The 23914-nt window shown below is 35.8% G+C and overlaps 2 long non-coding RNA genes and 4 other non-coding genes across 6 annotated transcripts in view; 3 read left to right on the top strand and 3 right to left on the bottom strand.

The window, feature by feature from the left end:
• Positions 1-23914, top strand: part of LOC139834385 (uncharacterized) — a 96202-nt gene that overhangs the window by 19445 nt on the left and 52843 nt on the right. The window lies entirely within an intron of this gene.
• LOC139834387 (uncharacterized) overlaps positions 1-23914 on the bottom strand; it is a 96522-nt gene that overhangs the window by 29449 nt on the left and 43159 nt on the right. The gene's annotated exons all lie outside the window — the stretch shown is intronic.
• TRNAW-CCA (transfer RNA tryptophan (anticodon CCA)) lies at positions 100-173 on the top strand. The gene has a single exon. It is a non-coding gene; the product is annotated as a tRNA-Trp (tRNA).
• TRNAF-GAA (transfer RNA phenylalanine (anticodon GAA)) lies at positions 16338-16410 on the bottom strand. The gene has a single exon. It is a non-coding gene; the product is annotated as a tRNA-Phe (tRNA).
• TRNAT-UGU (transfer RNA threonine (anticodon UGU)) lies at positions 18215-18287 on the top strand. The gene has a single exon. It is a non-coding gene; the product is annotated as a tRNA-Thr (tRNA).
• TRNAS-GGA (transfer RNA serine (anticodon GGA)) lies at positions 19478-19564 on the bottom strand. Its single transcript has one exon. It is a non-coding gene; the product is annotated as a tRNA-Ser (tRNA).

Here is a 23914-nt window from a genome sequence, read left to right as displayed (position 1 = left end):
TCGATTAAAGTAAAGTGGGTATAACTTGAATTTGTGGAGACTATACGTACGTGAGATATGTTAGAAATAGAAAAATATTTTCTTTTTGAATAAATGAAAGCGCTCTTAGTTCAGTTCGGTAGAACGTGGGTCTCCAAAACCCGATGTCGTAGGTTCAAATCCTACAGAGCGTGATTCCATCTATCTTATGTCGAAGCAGAGTAAAATAACTTACCAAAACAAAGTTGACTTGCAACTCGAATTTGACCTCCTCTCTGGTCTGGAGGAGGTCAATAAAAAAATAAAAATTACTCAATCAAAGATCCAACTGATCTCCACGCCTGTATTGCAAATATGCAGTCACGAATAATCCCGCTAAAGTAATAGGAATTAGGCCTAAGACGATTCCAAATAGAAAAACTTCAATCATTTCGATTTGTTCGAGGGGATAAAAAAATGGGTACTATCTATCTCTAAATAGTACTCTAAATTATCCACGAATCTCAATGACCAAGAAAAGAATTCGTAATTAGTGTGGAAAAGAGTCGTAGAATACCAGGAATCTAAAAGAAAGATTTTTCTTTTCTGACTTATTCAGTCAATTCAAATAAGACGTATCTTGTTCAAGCCAATAAAAAGAGCCGGGGTTATAGTTAAAGCAGCCAGTAGAAAACCGAAATAACTAGTTAAAGTAAGCATGAAAGGGTTAAATTCCTTTTTTTTTTACTACATATGTTGGTAAAGCACTTACCTAAGTTATGGAAAATTCATCAGTTATTTTAGATAATACTAAAAAAAAAAGATAGAGTGAGATATGGAAGTGTAAAAGAAAGTAGATTCATCAGATGATACACGAGTCCCTAATTCCGAATCAAGAGATTGTTATAGAATTTTTCAATTTGAGTAAGAATCCCGTTGAAAAAATGGAATTCGATTTTCAGGTGAATTTTGGAATAATATAAGAGATAAATAAACAATTGAATTTGAAAAAAAAACTTATTTCTATTTTGGATTATTTCTTTTTCAATAGGACCATCTTTTTGGAGTGAAGGGTCAAATATTCCCCTATTCCTTCTTATTTTAACTGTCTTATTTTAACTGGGTTGTATTCCATATGGAATAAGAGGAGAAGAAAAGCATTCCACGACCTCCCCCCTGGGGGACCCTTAAAAAAAAGAAAGCTCTTCCTTGAATTTACTTTATTTTTATTCCTTTTTCGAACTCCAACCAAAGTGGATTCGAAGACGAGTCACTTCAATTATCCTTTTAAGTTCTATCTTCTGTCTTTCCCTATTTCATCTCATAAAGTGCCACGCTCGCAGTTTGTTCAAGAAAGTTAGACCTAATCCAACAAACAAGACAAGGATTAATTATGAATCTTGATTCTTCAAAGAATGTTTTCCTTCTTTTATACCAGATTATCTACTATATCTATATTTCTATTTATTAGATATTATGCTAACTAATGAAATTCTTTAACTTTAAAGGGCAAAATTGGATTGGAAGAAAACTTTTAACTAAAAAAGGATAGATTTCGCATATACTTGTCCTTGTATTGTGTCAGTATGAGAATATCCTTCCTAAATTCTTTATCCAAACCTATTGATCATTAACTTAGATTTTCCCAAGATTTTGGCCACTATTCCGAATTATTCTACTATTCCGAAGCCAATGAAAATAAGTAGGACCTCCAAAAATGGTGGGTTTTCTATTGATGCCGTGAATAACATATAGCTTACCTATAGACAAAGAACAAAAACGATAAAAAAGGAATTATGTTTCGGAACCAAGCAAAACCGGATTGCTGTGCCATAGGAAGGATAGCTATACTAATTTGGTATAATCAAAATACACCTTTGGTACAAAATTGACAATCTCACAAGGATGAAATATCAGTAATTTTGTATTTACTGGTTGATCCCATCTTTTACAGAATCAATTCCTTTTTTGAATGTACAAAAATTTTGGGAGCTCAGCATGTCTGGAAGCACGGGAGAACGTTCTTTTGCTGATATTATTACCAGTATTCGATACTGGGTTATTCATAGCATTACTATACCTTCCCTATTTATTGCGGGTTGGTTATTTGTCAGTACGGGTTTAGCTTATGACGTGTTTGGAAGTCCTCGGCCAAACGAGTATTTCACGGAAAGACGACAAGGAATTCCGTTAATAACCGACCGTTTTGATTCTTTAGAACAACTCGATGAATTTAGTAGATCCTTTTAGGAGGCCCTCAATGACCATAGATCGAACCTATCCTATTTTTACAGTGCGATGGCTGGCTATTCACGGACTAGCTATACCTACTGTTTTTTTCTTGGGATCAATATCAGCAATGCAGTTCATCCAACGATAAACAAAATTCCAACTATAGAACTATGACACAATCAAACCCGAATGAACAAAATGTTGAATTGAATCGTACCAGTCTATACTGGGGTTTATTACTCATTTTTGTACTTGCTGTTTTATTTTCCAATTACTTCTTCAATTGATAGAAAGAAAGATAGTTCCAATTACTTCTTCAATTGATAGAAAGAAAGATAGTAATAAGAATTCTCTTATCCCATTTGGAAGGATACCCGTCCTTATAACTATCCATGACTGTTTTTGTCTCTAGCATGACCACTTGATAAAATGTGGAGGAAAGTAGGGGAAATGGCCGATACTACTGGAAGAATTCCTCTTTGGCTTATAGGTACTGTAACTGGTATTCCTGTGATTGGTTTAGTAGGTGTTTTCTTTTACGGTTCATATTCTGGATTGGGTTCATCTCTATAGTAATCGGAGGGACCAGATTGTAAACATGAAAAAGTAGGAGCTTAGCGGGTCCTTACCCACTTTATCTGATTAGCGCGGAAAGGACCCGCGGAATTCTTACTCTTATAACGCGACTTTAATCTTTAATATATAATCTATTCGATTCACTCTTAGAAGGAGGTATCCTGAAAATCTTTGATTTAGTTTCGAGTAATAAACTAATAAAACCTTAATCAAAACTACTCAACTAGCCTAACCTAAAAATAAAAACCACCCTTCAATGGAAGAGTTTATGTTTTTTTTTGCAAAATTTTTGTAAGTTTGAAATTGAACTTAATTGAACAAGTCAAGCAATTCTATTTGCTCACAATCACAATAAATTTGTCCACTACCTCGCCTGAACCTAAGCAAAAGAAAAAGAGATCTAAGAGACAGACCCGAATAAAGAAAAACATAGTAATCTTTGACGAATTAGGAAGCAAAAATATTCTTATTTTGATACAAGAAGAATCGGCACAAGAAAAAAGCAAAAAAGCCTTTTTCTTGTGCCGAATAGAGGATTAAGAAGACCTGCAATTCCTCCGAAAAGGAAGAAATCCTTTTATTGTTCTCGCCTTTGCCTTGGATTCGATTCTCTTCTTTTGCATAAGATAGAAATGAGGAATTCCAGACATCTCGTAAGCAAAAAAGATCTCGTAAACAAAAAAAAGTTTAACCAAAAAAGGATTTCCAATCTAAAATAGATCATAGATAATTCTAGCAATTGCCAATAAATTGAGGCTTTTTACCAACTTGATGGTAAGAAATCCCGGAACCTAGAAATTCATTTCGTACAACTGAACCTTTTCAAACTGTTTCTTTTTGAGAACCAAAAAAACTTGTGCCAAAATAACGGATGCGAAGAAGAACAAAAGGCCTTGGACGCGTAATGGATCCTGAAGCACTATTTCTGCATCCCCTGACCAAAACCTCCCACATTAGGATTGCTTGTTAATGGTTGATCAAGCTTGATGGATTCCCCCTCTGAAACAAGAAGTTCTGGCCCGGGAGGTATAGTATCAATCACTTGGCGTCCATCTGATGCATCAACTATGGATATTTCATACCCCCCTTTTTCTTTACGTAGTATTTTTTTTACTATACCTGTTGAGGTAGCATTATAGACCGTATTGTTACTCTTGCTACCATCAGGATAGATCTGTCCTCTTCCTCGGTTTCCCCCTACATATATGGGATATTTTAAGAAATAAGCATCTTTCTTCGTAGCGGGATCAGGGGAAAGAATAGGAAAGACAATTTCACTATATTTCTTACCGGGAACAGGGCCTATCACAAGAATATTTTTTTTATCGGGACGATAACTCTGAAAAGAGAGATTTCCTATCTTTTCTTTCAACTCAGGGGAAATACGGTCGGGTGGCGCTAATTCGAATCCCTCAGGCAAAATAAGAACAGCGCCCACATTCAACCCTCCCTTTTTTCCATTAGCAAGAACTTGTTTCAATTGCATATCATAAGGAATTCGAAGAACTGCTTCAAATACAGTATCGGGAAGCACTGCTTGGGGAACTTCAATATCCACGGGCTTGCTAGCTAAATGGCAATTGGCACATACAATTCGTCCAGTTGCTTCTCGTGGGTTTTCATAACCCTGCTGCGCAAAAATGGGATATGCATTTGAAATGGATGTCTGAGTTATTACGTATATCATGATCGATACAGAAATCGATCGAGTCATCTGTTCCTTTACCCAAGAAAAAGTATTTTTATTTTCCATGTCCAATCGCGGATCCCTGAATTTCTACAATAAATTAGATAGGTAGCTAATATTAGTTCCCTATACACGAGTCTGTTGTCATTCTACTGCAACAGTTGTACTAGAATGATGAATACCTTAAGCAGGTAGAAATAGAAAGAATTTTGCTAAAATGGAAAAGGGCTTTCTTTCTAAAGAAAGCTGCTAATTTGATTAATATCAGGAACAGGAAATTGAATGAATTTATGCTTCACTAATTGAATGATAAATGACTACAAGCGAAGGAGATAAACGGTTTAAACAAAAAAATACCCAAAATTTCAAACATGTATCTAGAATTACTGGAAAACTACAAACAAAAATAGTGAAAATTAGCTCATTAGGAGCCCATCCAAGATCGTTGTAGACCCAACGAATTACTAGTTCCCAACCGCGGGTGGAGTGAAATCCCACAAAAAAATCAGTAACTAAAAGAATAAAAAAAGCTTTTATTGAGTCATTTAAATTATAGAAGAATTCCTGAACCCAAGAATTCAAAATGACAAGTTCCTCTTTACTCAGAAAAAAAAAACCACTTAGAATAGCCAAACATATTATATTTGTCGAGAAATGCAAAATGATATGGAGATGATCCTCATTATCCATTTTGACCAATTGTATTATTTCCTTGTGTATCCCTATAGGAGGTTTTTGTGCATGTGTCTTTAGTTTCTCTTTTATCATCTCGTCCAAGAGAGAAAGTTCTTCTAATTCTATGAATCTTTCTAGAATCCTTTTCTCTTGAATATAAGGTAAGAGAGTTTCGGATTGCCGGGTATTCCACCAATTCTTAATCCAAAGTTCCAGACATTTATTAAATGAGAAAGAAACTCCCCAGGGCAAAAGTACGATAAATACAAGATATAGTAAAGAAGGCAATGCTTTCTTTTTTTTCATTTTTGATCCGTAAATTGAGTTGTTAATGAACCCGCTTCATTCGCTGACTCTATTTCATTCCCTGACTCCATATGATATGTCTTTTTCTTTGAAGCAAAAACTCTATAGCAAGGTTTTATACCCTGTATCTATTCTTCTCTTCTTTTTTGTATATTAGTGGAATTTCATTGGGTTCTTTCTTAGATCTAGATGGAGTGAAATAGTGAAATAGAATAAAAAAAAGACCTTTCGGATGAAAATGGAAGAATAGTATGGAATATATCTCACTTGGACAAAATAAATTAAAATAAATTAAAAACAATTTTCTCTTATCCTCATTTGTTTCTTTCTTTAGATAAATACTTAAAAATACCCTTACAATAACAAATCCAATTTCGAGGGGACTTCCTCTCTATGTTGAGAAAACTTTTCTTCTTCCAATTATTCTTCATTCAATTCAGTTCAAAAAAAAATGGGTACTCAAAATACTTCAATAGGTACGCGCAAGAAATAGGCCAATTCGGCAGCTTTTTGTTCCATTTCTCGTGGAGTAAAAAACTTCTCATCAGTACGAGTCAAGGGAATGACCCCCTGGCCCCGGATTTCCATATAAAGGATACGACGAGGAGAAAGACCCTCTTTAACCTGAATTCTAATTGATTGGATATCCCGCATAAGGAATTGAAGGAAGACGCGACGTTTTATTCCAGGGAATCCCCAACGAAAAATGCACACTATTCCCTCTTTTCTATCGAATCGGTCATAACCACTACCTACATTCCACAAAATAGTACACCACAAGTAGGAGCTAATGAATAGGCCCGCGATTCCGTAGAAAGACATCACGACTCCCTGTGGAAAAAAAAGAATTTGTTGAGATGGAAGTATAGATATAATATTCTTACCAAGATAACTGGAAGCCCCAACCGATAAGAATCCTAGTGAACCTAGAAAAAGAATACAGGCCCAGAAAAAATTACCCCTTTTTCGAGAACCTTTTAGAAGTTCTACCCATACGTGTTCTGATCGCCAATTCATATTAGATATACTAAATTCAGCAGTGGTCGATTGAAATTGAGAGAATAAGCTAAATTTGACTTTCTTTTTTTGATTCTGAAATCGTCTTCAGCAACTAGTACTCCTGTGAAATAATAGGTTAGATACATTGACTTTCTATTCAAAAAATATTTGTTGATTCAATTAAAAGAAAACTCGCTATACCCGGCTCTGCATATTCATGCATTTATGCTCGTAGCCTATATCTGCATCCATTCCATAGTGGTTTTTCATTTGTGGGTAGAAAGAGCCACATACCCTACCATATGATATTACTTACACTAAAAATACTAGACAATCTTATTTTTCTGCACATAAAGAAATAAAGAAGCCATTGCAATTGCCGGAAATACTAAGCCTACTAAAGGCACGAAAATAGAAGGTAAGTTTAAATCCGTCATAGAATAGGTGTCTCAATTCAAATTGACTATTTCTATCTATTCAAAAAATATCTTAAGATTCTTATGATATAATTAAGTATATCCATTATAAGGAATATTGACTATTGTATTTTTTAGTTTGCAAACAAAATATTTTTTATAGAATACTTTAGTATTCTATAAAAAATATTTTCTAAAAAAACGAAAGGAATAAAATAATAAAATTGCAAAAAAGGAGAACTAATTAAAAAGATTTGATTTTTATTTTCCCACCCTCATGGCCTTTCTATCTTTCTAATCGAATTTTAGGATTCAAAAGAAAACGGCTAGAATTTACTTCTAGTATATATACTCCTATAGAAGCGCATACAATAATGCGTGGTAAAGGCGGAAAAAGACTATATTGAATCAAAATCAAAGGGCAAATTATCTTACCTAATATGGATCCCATACTACCCTATCCTCTTAGACTTTTTAAGTCGATATACCACCCAAAAAGGCTCTAAGCCGGGTGGAGTTAGTTTTTCGACGAAGACCCGTCCCGTGCAGCGAAGTCCTGTTAGTAAGACCCCGCGCAAGAATGGGTGTTATAGAAGAATATTATTCCGAATACTCCTTTGGACGCATATAGTAAGTAGCATTGAGATTCTGCATCTTTTTGATTTTTTTTATGAATAGCAAAAAAAATTCATTCTATCGTTGGGTCGGAGGTTTGGTCCGGAAAAATTAGGAACAAAACGTCTACCGCATTGAAGTTTATAGCGCTGGATTTCCATGAAAGTATAATTCTTCCCATCAGTATCCTTTTGAGCATCTCTACGATGAGTATGCTCAAACTATGTCTTTTTTCATTAATTCTCCATTAGTTTTTTCCAATAAATGAAGACTTTTTTCTGTAAATACTGTTGTGTATTTGATTCCATTATCATATGATAATACTATGATTTTATTTGTATTTCTTTATTGTATTATACCGTTATATATTCTAGATATTATAGAATAGACTAATCTCGATTTGTCAAGTCTCATGATCGTATCATGATCTATTTTTATTCGGCTCAATCTTTCTTTTTTAGAAAGATTGAGCCGAGTTTAATTGCAATCAATTAGAAGAATAAAGAAGAATTACTGCATTTCGTAACGTATTTTTTCTCTTTTTATTTCGTTTATTTTGTATTTAGACCCTCTTTATATTTAGTTTTATCTAGTTATCGATAGTATCTACCGGCTCGAACTCGAATTTGATCGCCTTCCATACTTCACAAGCCGCGGCTAGTTCAGGACTCCATTTGCAAGCTGCTCGGATAATTTCATTACCTTCACGAGCAAGATCACGCCCTTCGTTACGAGCTTGTACACAGGCTTCTAAAGCCACTCGATTAGCTGCTGCACCAGGTGCGTTTCCCCAAGGATGTCCTAAAGTTCCTCCACCAAATTGTAATACAGAATCATCCCCAAAGATTTCGGTCAGAGCTGGCATATGCCAAACATGAATACCGCCTGAAGCTACCGGTATAACACCTGGCATAGATGCCCAATCCTGAGTGAAAAAGATACCGCGAGCACGATCTTTTTCAATAAAATCATCGCGCAATAAATCAACAAAACCTAAAGTCATTTCGCGTTCCCCTTCTAACTTACCTACTACTGTACCGGAGTGGATATGATCTCCCCCAGACATACGCAATGCTTTAGCTAATACACGGAAATGCATACCATGATTTTTCTGTCTATCAATAACTGCATGCATTGCACGGTGAATGTGAAGAAGTAGGCCATTGTCGCGGCAATAATGAGCCAAACTAGTATTTGCGGTGAATCCCCCAGTTATGTAGTCATGCATTACAATAGGAACCCCTAATTCTCTCGCAAATACAGCTCTCTTAATCATTTCTTCACATGTACCTGCAGTCGCATTCAAGTAATGCCCCTTAATTTCACCGGTTTCGGCCTGTGCTTTATAAAGAGCTTCGGCACAAAAGACAAAACGGTCTCTCCAGCGCATAAATGGTTGTGAGTTTACGTTTTCATCATCTTTGGTAAAATCAAGTCCACCACGTAGACACTCATAACACGCTCTACCATAATTTTTTGCGGATAATCCCAATTTTGGTTTAATAGTACATCCCAATAAAGGACGACCATACTTATTCAACTTATCTCTTTCAACTTGGATACCATGAGGCGGACCTTGGAAAGTTTTTGAATAAGCAACGGGAATTCGTAGATCCTCCAGACGTAGAGCACGTAGGGCTTTGAAACCAAATACGTTACCCACAATAGAAGTAAACATGTTAGTAACGGAACCCTCTTCAAATAGGTCTAATGGATAAGCTACATAACAGATCCATTGGTTGTCTTCCCCAGCAACAGGCTCGATATGATAGCATCGTCCTTTGTAACGATCAAGACTGGTAAGTCCATCAGTCCAAACAGTTGTCCATGTACCAGTAGAAGATTCGGCAGCTACTGCAGCCCCTGCTTCTTCCGGCGGAACCCCAGGCTGAGGAGTTACTCGGAATGCTGCCAAGATATCAGTATCCTTGGTTTCATACTCCGGGGTGTAGTAAGTCAATTTATAATCTTTAACACCAGCTTGAAATCCAACACTTGCTTTAGTTTCTGTTTGTGGTGACATAAGTCCCTCCCTACAACTCTTGAATTAAGAATTCTCACAATAACAGGGTCTACTCGATGTGAATTAGGCGTAAATCCAACTTTAGCAAAAATCTCGTAAAACAAAAAGGATATTCAATTAATATAATATCAACTCATTAAAGAAAATTGAGGGCATACTTAAGTTAATGAAGATGTTTCATTCATATATACTGTGTACACTCTGTGTATCTTCTATCCTACAGGAATTCCGTTATAGGAATTCAATAGGAATTGAGTTGTTGTTATGGTAAGTTAACACGGTTCATTATTAAACCGTGGATTTGATTTACCAAATCCTTCATTATTGTATACTCTTTGATAGATATAGCGCAACCCAAATCAATTCCTAATTCTTATTTTACAAGTTATTAATAGGCTCCTTTCTTATTTTGAGTGCAAATACCTAACTAAATACTAAGAAAATTCTCTGTTGACAGCAATCTATGCTTCACAGTAGTATATATTTTGTATATCGAAGTCCTAGATAGGAAAGTAGAGTAGGCACAGATCTTCCACAAAAGGCAAAATTTATAGTATAGGAAAAAAACATTGATTGAATTTTCCAACGGACTCATTCCATGAGTAAACGATTGAATGGGATTCGCTTGGGCAACGAAATAAAGTCCTGGCCCCCTTTTCTCTCTTATTGAATTAACTAATTCATTTTCTCTTTACTTTTGTATTTTTGGATATTTTTTTGATTTGATTTGGCATTATTCAACAAGAAAAAAGAAAAATTTCGACGAATTCTTTTTTTATTATGTGATAATTATGAGAACCAATCCTACTACTTCTCGTCCCGGGGTTTCCACAATTGAAGAAAAAGTACAGGTCGTATCGATCAAATTATTGGACCCGTGCTAGATGTCACTTTTCCCCCGGGCAAGTTACCTTATATTTATAATGCTTTGGTAGTCCAGAGTATAGACACTGCCAATAAGCAAATTAATGTGACTTGTGAGGTACAACAATTATTAGGGAATAATCGAGTTAGAGCTGTAGCTATGAGTGCTACAGACGGGTTGATGAGAGGAATGGAAGTGATTGACACGGGAGCTCCTCTCAGTGTTCCGGTCGGCGGAGCTACTCTCGGACGAATTTTCAACGTTCTTGGGGAGCCTGTTGACAATTTGGGTCCTGTAGATAGTAGTGCGACGTTCCCTATTCATAGATCTGCACCCGCCTTTATCGAGTTAGATACGAAATTATCCATCTTTGAAACAGGTATTAAGGTCGTCGATCTTTTAGCTCCTTATCGACGTGGAGGAAAAATAGGACTATTCGGGGGGGCCGGAGTAGGTAAAACAGTACTCATCATGGAATTAATCAATAACATTGCTAAAGCTCATGGGGGCGTATCCGTATTTGGTGGAGTCGGGGAACGGACTCGTGAAGGAAATGATCTTTATATGGAAATGAAGGAATCCGGAGTAATTAATGAAAAAAATATTGAGGAATCAAAGGTAGCTCTAGTCTATGGCCAAATGAATGAACCACCGGGAGCTCGTATGAGAGTTGGTTTAACTGCCCTAACTATGGCAGAATATTTCCGAGATGTTAATAAGCAAGACGTGCTTTTATTCATCGATAATATCTTTCGTTTTGTTCAAGCAGGATCGGAGGTATCCGCTTTATTAGGGAGAATGCCTTCTGCAGTGGGTTATCAACCTACTCTTAGTACAGAAATGGGTTCTTTGCAAGAAAGAATTGCTTCTACTAAAAAGGGATCTATAACTTCGATTCAAGCAGTTTATGTACCTGCAGACGATTTGACCGACCCTGCTCCTGCCACAACATTTGCACATTTGGATGCTACTACCGTACTTTCCAGAGGATTAGCCTCCAAGGGTATTTATCCAGCAGTAGATCCTTTAGATTCAACCTCAACTATGTTACAGCCTAGGATTGTTGGCAACGAACATTATGAAACTGCGCAAAGAGTTAAGGAAACTTTACAACGTTACAAAGAACTTCAGGACATTATCGCTATTCTTGGGTTGGATGAATTATCGGAGGAAGATCGTTTAACTGTAGCAAGAGCAAGAAAAATTGAGCGTTTCTTATCACAACCATTCTTTGTGGCAGAAGTTTTTACCGGTTCCGCAGGAAAGTATGTTGGTCTTGCAGAAACTATTATGGGATTTCAACTAATACTTTCGGGAGAATTAGATGGCCTACCCGAACAGGCTTTTTATTTGGTGGGTAACATCGATGAAGCTAGCACGAAAGCTATAACCTTAGAAGAGGAGAACAAATCGAAGAAATGAAATTAAATCTTTATGTACTGACTCCTAAGCGAATTATTTGGGATTGTGAAGTAAAAGAAATCATTTTATCCACTAATAGTGGCCAAATTGGCGTATTACCAAACCACGCCCCCATTAACACAGCAGTAGATATGGGTCCTTTGAGAATACGCCTCCTCAACGACCAATGGTTAACGGCGGTTCTGTGGAGCGGTTTTGCGAGAGTAGTTAATAATGAAATCATCATTTTAGGAAATGATGCGGAACTGGGTAGTGATATTGATCCGGAAGAAGCTCAAGAGGCACTTAAAATAGCCGAAGCTAACTTGAGTAAAGCTGAGGGTACGAAAGAATTGGTTGAAGCGAAGCTAGCTCTCAGACGAGCCAGGATACGAATCGAGGCTGTCAATTGGATTCCCCCATCCAATTGAAGACAATCCAATGGTTTATAGTTGATACAAAGAAAAAGAGAATAGGGGTAGAAAAAGTTATTAGATAGCGAAGCGAAGTAAGTCCAACGCTATCTAGTAATTTTTCTACCTACTTACCTACTATTGGATTTGAACCAATGACTCCCGCCGTATGAAAGCAATACTCTAACCACTGAGTTAAGTAGGCAATTTATCACCACAAAGGAACACTCATTACTTCGATCGATTATATATTGAATCATTTTTCTAAGCAATACCGCTCCGTTATTTGTCTGTTATATACTAAACAGATACAGATCAAAGGGATATCCTCTGGCATTAGAGAATATTCATCTTGACAAGAAATTATCTATATGTTAAGATATCCCTGATAAGGGCTATAGCTCAGTTCGGTAGAGCGACTCGTTTACACGTGCGCCAATGCTTTTTCAAAGGAGCTTATTATGCAATGAACATAATTGATCTTATTGCAAAATCAATGTCTTACTTCATAGATTCGAGAGAATAGGAGAACAGTAGCCTGACAAACAGTCGGTTCAGTCTGATTCAGGTGCCAATTCAGGTGCCTAATCAAATAGAACCCTTATGGATTTGCTAGTTGATAAGGTAAATATCCAACCCACTAAATGCTAGGCGTAATGAGGATAAGGGCCTCCAAAAGATTTCTTTTCGTTCTATGAACTTTAAGGTGTATGAAGTCTCATAGTAAACTCTTGCAGTGGAACGATAGAGACTCCATTTCACTTAGGTTGATTTAATTTAGGCCGGAGGCAGACCTAAGTCAAGGTAATCCTCCTTTGAAACACTTTGGTATTGCTCCTAGATAGATCATAATACAAATAATCAATCAGAGCACAGGGAGCCATCTCATTATCTTTATGTTTCCGTAAAGAAAAACTATGGTGGACTAACTGATTTTTAAATCAGTTTATGAAAGAGCCCAATGCAAAAAAATGCATGTTGGGTCTTTGAAACAGTTCGAATCATTTCGATAATAATCCGTTTGATCTGTTTTACCGAGAAGGTCTACGGTTCGAATCCGTATAGCCCTAATATGTCTTTTTTTTTTAGATTTATAGAATAGAGATAAAAGCATTACCACAGGCTCATTCATCGAAAATCAAAATCATAGAGACAGGAAAAGAAAAACAAATTTCTATCAAATTAATAGAAAGAAGGATACCTTCTCTGATTTGAATCCCGTCCTCCTTTAAATAGGATATCTCTATACTTCCCTATAATAACTGCAATTATTTTATCCATCTTGCAAATTACTACCTTGTTTTAAGTATATTTAGTACTTTAGCTTATAGTTAAATTATCTAACTTACATTATCTAAATTGATCCACTTTAAATAGAAAAAAAAGAAAGTAAAGAGGAAATAAGAAATACAGAATATTCTCTCTCATAGTTCTGAAATAGAGTTCTTTTTTTTATTTATTTTTTCTTTTTATAGTATTACTTCTCATTATACTGCATAGATTAGTCCTTCTATTGTAATTAGGTTCTAATTTAGTAGTATTCTAATTTTTATTTAATAGTCTATTATTATAATATTATTAAATAAAGGATAGAGCAATTCCTTTTTCTAGAGATTCTAGAGAAAGCGAGACAAAGTGAAGCGATAGAGTTTTCTTTATATAAGAATTAGATCTACACCATATCTAAATAGAATGGAAATCAAAAAAGAAGGGAGTCGGGATTCCATTGGATGCAATGCATCTTTAAAGAAGATGCAGCACAGAGCAAACAAAGGCTAAACTAAGCGCTTTTGTTTGAACAAAACGGATTCTTGTTTCACCAAGGAAAAGAGATAAGTTCTGGATAAATTGACAATGCTGAATCGAATTGACTAATTTAAGTTCCGCCTATTCCACATTAATGGGAGTACATTATGTTTCTGCTTCACGAATATGATATTTTTTGGACATTTCTAATAATAGCAAGCCTTATTCCTATTTTGGCATTTTGGATTTCAGGGCTTTTAGCCCCGGTTAGTGAAGGACCTGAGAAGCTTTCTAGTTATGAATCGGGTATAGAACCCATGGGGGGAGCTTGGCTACAATTCCGAATACGCTATTACATGTTTGCGCTAGTTTTTGTTGTTTTTGATGTCGAAACCGTCTTTCTCTACCCTTGGGCAATGAGTTTCGACGTATTGGGTGTATCCGTTTTTATTGAAGCTTTTATTTTCGTGCTTATCCTAGTTGTCGGTTTAGTTTATGCATGGCGAAAAGGAGCCTTGGAATGGTCTTAACTGAATATTTGGACAAAAAAAAAAAAGAAGGAAAAGATTCCATTGAGACAGTTATGAATTTGATTGAGTTTCCCTTACTTGACCAAACAAGTTCCAATTCTGTTATTTCAACTACACCAAATGATCTTTCAAATTGGTCAAGACTCTCCAGTTTATGGCCCCTTCTATACGGTACCAGTTGTTGTTTCATTGAATTTGCTTCATTAATAGGCTCACGATTCGACTTTGATCGTTATGGATTGGTACCAAGATCAAGTCCTAGGCAAGCGGACCTAATTTTAACAGCCGGGACGGTAACAATGAAAATGGCTCCCTCCTTAGTGAGGTTATACGAGCAAATGCCTGAACCAAAATACGTCATTGCTATGGGAGCCTGTACTATTACAGGGGGAATGTTCAGTACGGATTCCTATAGTACTGTTCGGGGAGTTGATAAGTTAATTCCTGTGGATGTCTACTTGCCGGGCTGCCCACCTAAACCGGAGGCAGTTATAGATGCCCTAACAAAACTTCGTAAGAAGATATCGCGAGAAATAGTTGAGGATCAAACTCTATCTCAAAATAAAAATAGATTTTTTACTACCAGTCACAAGCTTTATGTTAGGCGCAGTACTCATACTGGAACTTATGAACAAGAATTGCTCTATCAATCACCATCTACTTTAGATATATCTTCTGAAACTTTTTTCAAATCCAAAAGTCCAGTACCTTCCTACAAATTAGTGAATTAGGAGGGATGGGGCTTTTTTGTGTAGAAAAATGAAAAGCCGAGCAATCTTTCTTGCATCCGAAATGTGAAATATTTATACAAAGAGGGAGAGATGAAGACAATGCAGCAGGGTTGGTTATCTAATTGGCTAGTCAAACATGAGGTAGTTCATAGATCTTTGGGCTTTGATCACCGAGGAATAGAGACTTTACAAATAAAAGCAGGGGATTGGGATTCCATTGCTGTCATTTTATATGTATATGGTTACAATTATTTACGCTCCCAATGTGCTTATGATGTAGCACCCGGTGGATCTTTAGCTAGCGTGTATCATCTTACGAGAATACAGTATGGCATAGATAATCCAGAAGAAGTCTGTATAAAAGTCTTTGCCCAAAAGGATAATCCTAGAATTCCGTCTGTCTTCTGGATTTGGAGAAGTGCCGATTTTCAAGAACGCGAATCTTATGATATGGTGGGAATCTCTTATGATAATCATCCGCGCCTTAAACGTATCCTAATGCCTGAAAGTTGGATAGGGTGGCCCTTACGTAAGGACTATATAACCCCCAATTTTTATGAAATACAAGATGCTCATTGAATGATAAAAAATTCATGCTCACTTATACAACACAATTCCAGATTTTATTCCAGTAAAGGGATATTTTTACGTTCTGTTCCTAGATGAAACGGAATACCTATTTCTAATTAAATCCTATTATACAAAAGCAGTCCAGATAGACTGAGCAAAAAAAAGGTTTCATTTAGATTCCCTATTTTGAAAATCACATATTAATTTCCTTCATAATGAACAGAAAGATAGGATGACTCAAAGAAGTTCTCTACCACGAACTTTGTATCGCGCACATGACTTAGCACAACTAGGAAAGTAAGATTAAGATAAGCAAGACTAAAAAAAGATTCGTCGGAATAACAGAATATAAAATTAAGAAATGCAAAAAAAAAATAAAGGGGGAGCCTAATCTAACCTCCTTCTGTACCATAAAGAAAAGATATATTTTTTTCTTTCTACTTCTATAAAAAGAAGTGCTTCTTTATTCTTTATTATAGACTTATCCACTTAGATGAATAAATCATACTCTATTTATATTATTAATGAATATGTATCCCAACCCATCTCGAGGTATTTGTATCAATACCTATTCGGTAGATCTTTTTTTTTCTCTGCCAGGAACCAGATTTGAACTGGTGACACGAGGATTTTCAGTCCTCTGCTCTACCAACTGAGCTATCCTGACCTTTTCTTGTGCATCATCCTAGTAGAGTATTTGTATCTATGTCAATTAAAGGGACTAAAAAATAAATTAAATAAAGGATTTCAAATTCGAAATTGTAAAATGGGGGGGGGGGGGTAGTCCTATGCATTGTACATGGCTTACTTAATAATACTGAAAAATAGAGCGAATAACCGGGATTCTTTCCCGATACTCTAATAAAAAACAAATATATTCTAGGATAAGATCCATTGAGTTCTCTTCGCACTCCTTTGTGAAAGAGTAGAATGAGAAAGCTAATGAATCTTAAACCCTGTGATAAAAAGAAAAAAGAGGATAAATACTATAAGTTAGGGAATAAAGGAGGGTTTGGGGATAGAGGGACTTGAACCCTCACAACTTATAAAGTCGACGGATTTTCCTTTTACTAGAAATTTCATTGTTGTCAGTATTGACATGTAGAATGGGACTCTCTCTTTGTCCTCGTCCGATTAATCCACTTTTTTAAAGACCTCAAAACTTTGAATTGAAGGATTTGATTACAAAATATTCAATTGGAATGGATTCACAATAAAATAATTCAAAAAAAAATTCTGAATTTTTGATTTCATAATCATTTCTGTTTAAAATTGCATTCTAAAAAAGAATAAAGAACCTATATTATAATATGGGTTCCATGATTAATCGTTTGCTATGCCAGTATCTATACGTGTTTATTAGATGTATAAAGCCCTTCTTTCTCAAATTTAGAAGGAATTCCACTAACAACACAACGTAATTACCCGATTCGTTAGAACAGCTTCCATCGAGTCTCTGCACCTATCCTTTTCCTTTGTATTCTAGTTCGAGAACCTCCTTGTTTTCTCAAAACACGGATTTGGCTCAGGATTGCCCTTTTTTAATTCCAGGGTTTCTCTGAATTTGGAAGTTACCACTTAGCAGGTTTCCATACCAAGGCTCAATACAATCAAGTCCGTAGCGTCTACCGATTTCGCCATATCCCCATTTTCCTCTTCTTTGAGACAAAGATTCCTTGTGTAATTTCATCCATCTCTTAGTTTTTTTTTTGAATCATTGAATTCATCACTCGGCGTAGTCTAGCAGTTCGACTCTATTTGAGAGACACCGCTTGCTTATTGCAATTCAGAATTGAATTGATTGTATCGTTGATGTATTTGCAATTCAATCCGAATCAATATATCCAAAAGTTTTTCTCTCCCCGACCCCCTTTATGACTTTTTTAGAGTATTTAAAATCATACTATAACGCTTGATATTAATTCTTTTTTTTCTAATCAGAATTAGCAATTTTATTTGCTATGACTCTATGTTCTCCTTAGTTAAATAGGAATTCTCAAATTATTTACAAATAAAAAAATATCTCAAAATAAAGTCGATAATGATCGAATGAAAATGCCAATAAATTTGTATTTTCTCTTTATTATATCTTTCATATATATATTATTCTTTTCTATGTATTAGATTATTCGTCCGAGCCATATCAAATTGAAAATATCTGAAATCCAATTCCATTATAGAAATTGGAATCAAATCCATTCTATATAGAAAAATGCATTTGCTAATTAGAGAAATAAAAAAAAGTTCAATAAATTCTATAATTTTATTTAAAGATATCTTCTACTTAAGCATATCAAGCTAACTTTATCTGTAAGAAGTTTTAGTATTTTTTTTTATAAGTATTATTAAGTATAAGTCGAACTTTAAATTTCGAACTAGTTAATAGCTAAGATTAATAAATAAGATCTGAGATTTTACGGATTTCCTATACTATACCTATTTCTATTTGTTACACTATTTCTGCTATGTAAGCCCACTTAGCTCAGAGGTTAGAGCATCGCATTTGTAATGCGAGAGTCATCGGTTCAAATCCGATAGTCGGCTTTTTTCTTTATCGAGATTCTACGAACAAGAATCTTTTTTTTTTTTTACGAATTAAATGGGAAATCCAGGATCTTTTATGTTTTCTATCTTACAATTTTGCTAGATACAAAACAATAAAATAAATAATATATATAAAAAAAAATACAGATTTTGATGAAATTCCATTTTTTGTGGTACTTTAGTTGATGTTACTCTAGTTGATGTTACTCTATTTATCCTGTAGTTTAATTCAGTTTTAATTTCGATGTATTCTGTAATGTAAATACAATGAAATTAATTGTGTAAAATGAAATTTCAATAAAATAAAAAAGGAGTCTTCATGTCCCGTTATCGAGGACCTCGTTTAAAAAAAATACGCCGTTTGGGAGCTTTACCAGGACTCACTAGAAAAACACCTAAATCCGGAAGTAATCTGAAAAAGAAATTCCATTCTGGGAAAAAGGAGCAATATCGTATTCGTCTTCAAGAAAAACAGAAATTACGTTTTCATTATGGTCTGACAGAACGACAATTACTTAGATATGTACATATCGCTGGAAAAGCAAAAAGGTCAACAGGCCAGGTTTTATTACAATTACTTGAAATGCGTTTGGATAATATCCTTTTTCGATTGGGTATGGCCTCAACCATTCCTGGGGCTCGTCAATTAGTAAACCATAGACATATTTTAGTTAATGGTCGTATAGTCAATATACCAAGTTTTCGTTGCAAACCCCGAGATATTATTACTACGAAAGATAACCAAAGATCAAAAGGTCTGGTTCAAACTTTGATGGCTTCATCCGACCCAGGGAAATTGCCAAAGCATTTGACGATTGACACATTAGAATATAAAGGACTAGTAAATAAAATCCTAGATAGGAAGTGGGTCGGTCTCAAAATAAATGAGTTGTTAGTTGTAGAATATTACTCTCGTCAGACTTGAGCTTAACGAAAAAAGGAAAGGTTCATAGAATTTTCTTCCCCTTACCGTTTCCCCGAACTAAATCGACCTAAGACCACTAATTTGTATTTTCCCACTCAACTAGCAAAAATGGATTAAGCCTAGGATCTTTTTTTCCTCCATGTGTATTTTACATCCCACAGTAATTTGCTATAGAGAATTTCTATTAAATAAGATATTATTGCTAGAATAAATTGTTATTTGATTTGATACATTGTGATCCTTAAGGTTGATGAATTAAGAAAAATGGAAAGAGAGGGATTCGAACCCTCGGTAAACAAAAGTCTACATAGCAGTTCCAATGCTACGCCTTCAACCGCTCGGCCATCTCTCCTACATAATCTTATTATGGAAAATAAACTGAGTGAATAGCGAGTTTTCTTATTCCTGCAGGACAGGTATAACCGCAACTGCTCGGGGGTTCCATAGTTCTATTGGAAAAATCCCTTTTTTAGTATTTTTTTACTAGGAATTGCGCTCCTTATAAAAGTTTGGGTTTTCCTGCAACCAAAGAAAAAGAGAATGGAAGAATTCTTCTTATGGCATAATAAAATAAAGAAACCTTATAATTCTGTTTGTATAAGGTATGATACACCATATTATCGAAATCAAAATAGGGTATGTATGAGACAATTAATGACTTTGAAAACACGAAATAGCTGATGAGAGAAGTTATTGTTGAGAAATAGGAAAGTGGAATGAAATCTAGTCTTAGTCAAATATTTCATATCTCTTCTTGTCCAAGCAGAAGGAAAAGGATACAATTACAATTTGAGCTGAGCGGAAGATTCGTATCTCTTTTATCCATTTAAAGTATATGGATTTAGAGCATATAGATCGATCTATTTCTAAGAATCAAATGTGTTTGTTTGTTTTTATGTTATTTTGTGAAGGAATGAAAACAATTCTATATGGAATGGGTTGGGAATTATGCCTAGATCCCGCGCAAATGGAAATTTCATTGATAAGACCTCCTCAATTGTAGCCAATATTTTATTGCGAATAATTCCGACAACCTCAGGAGAAAAAAAGGCATTTACTTATTATAGAGATGGTGCGATTTGACTCTTTTTTTTTTTTTTTGTTTTTTTTAGCCCTACCTATACCTCAGTCTTCCGAGAAAGAGAGGGGTTTCGCATAGAGAGAACAGTATTAGTAAAGCAAACCCACGCTTCGGGAAGGTGAGGTGAACTAACAATTCCTTCTGTCGTGTATCCTCGATTGATGCGGCCTCAGATGCTTCAATTATGGATTTTAGTATTGAGCGAAAGGTTACACCTACAGGATAGGTTATGGATTAGAGGCCAGGCCCATTCTACTCTATTAGTACCAGTAGGCAGCATAGGGGATAAAAGCACTACACCTAGAAATAGGAAAGGAATCAACAAGAGAAAAACTTTGTTAGAAATTAGCCCTTTCCTGATCGGTATCGGGGCTGGGAAGAATGGTTGGGATAACAAACAACCATCAGGTTTGTACTTTGGATACCCCTATAACCATCAAAGATCGTTGAAGTGGCTAATTCTTCTAAGTAGGGGGCGTTGAGAACAAAGAAATTCTTGGAGCTATCGTTTTCTTCTAGCATTAATAGAATTCATTGGTGTTAAGAAAAACTTCTTGCGGGAAGGTTGGCTAGAGATTTCTTGGAAAAATACCAGCCCCTTTCAATTCATAATGAGATGGGACTAATTCTATTTTTATTCTATAGATTATTTCGCTTAGTACTATGTACAGAAGGGAGGAGCCGTATGAGATGAAAACCTCATGTACGGTTTTGCAACGGAGATTTTTTGAATAGAATGAACGACCGTAACGGATGTTGGCTCAATCCGAAGGAAATTATGCGGAAGCTTTGCAAAATTATTATGAAGCTACGCGACTAGAAATCGATCCCTATGATCGAAGTTATATACTCTATAACATAGGCCTTATACACACAAGCAATGGAGAGCATACAAAGGCTTTGGAATATTATTTTCGGGCACTAGAACGAAACCCCTTCTTACCGCAAGCTTTTAATAATATGGCCGTGATCTGTCATTACGTGCGACTATCTCCACTATAGAAAGAAAAAAGAGAGGATCAAATTTTCTAGTAAATACTACAAAAAAAGGCTTTCTACATAGGGATCGTAAAAACAATGATTTTTCCCTATCAGCTGTAGGAAAGAAGGACACTTCACGCGAATCAAAAAAGGAAGAAAGTATCGCCTATACTACTACTCTATGGATAAAGTTCTCCAATTGATAGAGAAAGCACCGTAAAGATCAATTAGTGAGCAACTGGGTCGATACAACTAAAAAAAAACTGCTTACTTATCCCATGATATGGGGCAAAATTTAGGAATCTGCTTATGTAATAGAGCCGATCCACTAAAGGATTAAGCAGCGGTGTAGTATCAGATCCCAAAGATAGTAAGTTCTTTTTTCTTTCTTATGGAAAAAAGTCTTTTTCAAGGATTCTATAGAGATTTCATATATGAAACCGGGATAGTTACCTTTCAGAAAATTAGAACGAAGTCTCTAGATCTATCTATGCTTCATCTTTCTGAAGGTGGGAAAAAAGATCAAACTGATTATTGATAAAAATTAGGGTTTGAAACTTAGGTAATTAACTTCTTCTCCTTAACCCAAAAACAAATGGGATCTATTTTTGAGAAATCAAATTCAGTTTAAGATAGGGGAAATTAAGATAGCAATTTATGAGCCGTATGAGGTAGGAAACTCTCAAGTACGGTTCTAAGGGAAGGAACCTCCTATTCCGACCGAGGAGAACAGGCCATTCTACAGGGTGATTCGGAAATTGCGGAAGCTTGGTTTGATCAAGCTGCTGAGTATTGGAAACAAGCTATAGCGCTTACTCCGGGAAATTATATTGAAGCACAGAACTGGTTGAAGATTACGAAGCGCTTTGAATTTGAATAAGAAAGACCACGCTCCTTCTTTTTCATAAAATGGGTGGTTTGGTTGTTGATCCATTAATCAAATAAATTAGGTCGTAAGATCCTCGAATCCAGAATTTCATTATATCCCTTTCTTCTACCTTCTATTTTATCTGATATTTCATAAGGATAAACCATAGGGATAGGGTCTATAATAGAAGTAATAAAGTGAATAAAAAGAAAAAATAGGGGCAATCTAAATATCGCTAGTATATCAGGACTGTATTATTAATAACTCTAATGAGTTATCTTGGAATTTAGAATAAAATAAAAAACCCTATATTATGCTCAAGGAAAGTAGATGTATATAGGAGCTTACACCCTAAAAAAAAAATACACTAGTTTCTAAAATTGCAAAAATATTTTTTTTTCTTACGTCGGGAAATATTTGTTTTTCAAGATAAACAACGTCCCTTAGGCACCCAATCTTTATGTCATAATAGATCCGAACACTTGCCTCGGATTGACTTCAATATATAATTGCTCCAGTGAATAACTAAAAAAATAGAAGGACGGTAGATAGTAAAGATAAAGAACTAATCATAATATCTATCTTTCAAAATCTATCTTTCAAAAATTCACTAAAAAGACAGCTGGCGGGTCTCTTTGTATATCTTGTCCGGAAAGAGGAGGACTTAATGATTATTCGTTCGCCGGAACCAGAAGTAAAAATTGTTGTGGATAGGGATCCTGTAAAAACATCTTTTGAGGAATGGTCCAGACCCGGCCATTTCTCAAGAACACTAGCTAAGGGCCCCGATACTACCACTTGGATCTGGAACCTACATGCTGATGCTCACGATTTCGACAGTCATACCGGTGATTTGGAGGAGATCTCTCGAAAAGTCTTTAGTGCTCATTTCGGGCAACTCTCCATTATCTTTCTTTGGTTGAGTGGTATGTACTTTCATGGTGCCCGTTTTTCCAATTATGAAGCATGGCTAAGTGATCCTACTCACATTGGACCCAGTGCTCAGGTAGTTTGGCCTATAGTAGGGCAAGAAATATTAAATGGTGATGTAGGTGGGGGCTTCCGAGGAATCCAAATAACCTCTGGGTTTTTTCAGCTTTGGCGAGCATCTGGAATAACTAGTGAATTACAACTCTATTGTACTGCAATTGGTGCATTGATTTTTGCAGCGTTAATGCTTTTTGCTGGTTGGTTCCATTATCACAAAGCCGCTCCCAAATTGGCCTGGTTCCAAGATGTAGAATCCATGTTGAATCACCACTTAGCGGGATTATTAGGACTTGGGTCTCTTTCTTGGGCGGGACACCAAATCCATGTATCTTTACCAATTAACCAATTTCTTGACGCCGGGGTTGATCCTAAAGAGATACCACTTCCTCATGAATTTATCCTGAATCGGGACCTTTTGGCTCAACTTTATCCTAGTTTTGCCGAAGGAGCAACCCCTTTTTTCACCTTAAATTGGTCCAAATATGCAGAATTTCTGACTTTTCGCGGAGGACTAGATCCAGTAACCGGTGGTCTATGGCTGACTGATATTGCGCACCATCATTTAGCTATTGCTATTCTTTTCCTAATTGCAGGTCATATGTATAGGACCAACTGGGGTATTGGCCATGGACTTAAAGATATTTTGGAGGCTCACAAGGGCCCATTTACAGGACAAGGCCATAAGGGTCTTTATGAAATCTTAACAACGTCATGGCATGCTCAATTAGCTCTTAACTTAGCTATGCTAGGCTCTACAACCATTGTTGTAGCTCATCATATGT

This window comes from Lolium perenne, unplaced genomic scaffold, assembly GCF_019359855.2.
Source record: "Lolium perenne isolate Kyuss_39 unplaced genomic scaffold, Kyuss_2.0 unplaced48, whole genome shotgun sequence".
Taxonomy (NCBI): domain Eukaryota; kingdom Viridiplantae; phylum Streptophyta; class Magnoliopsida; order Poales; family Poaceae; genus Lolium; species Lolium perenne.
Note: the sequence above shows the minus strand (reverse complement) of the source record. Positions and strands in the feature narration are given on the sequence as shown.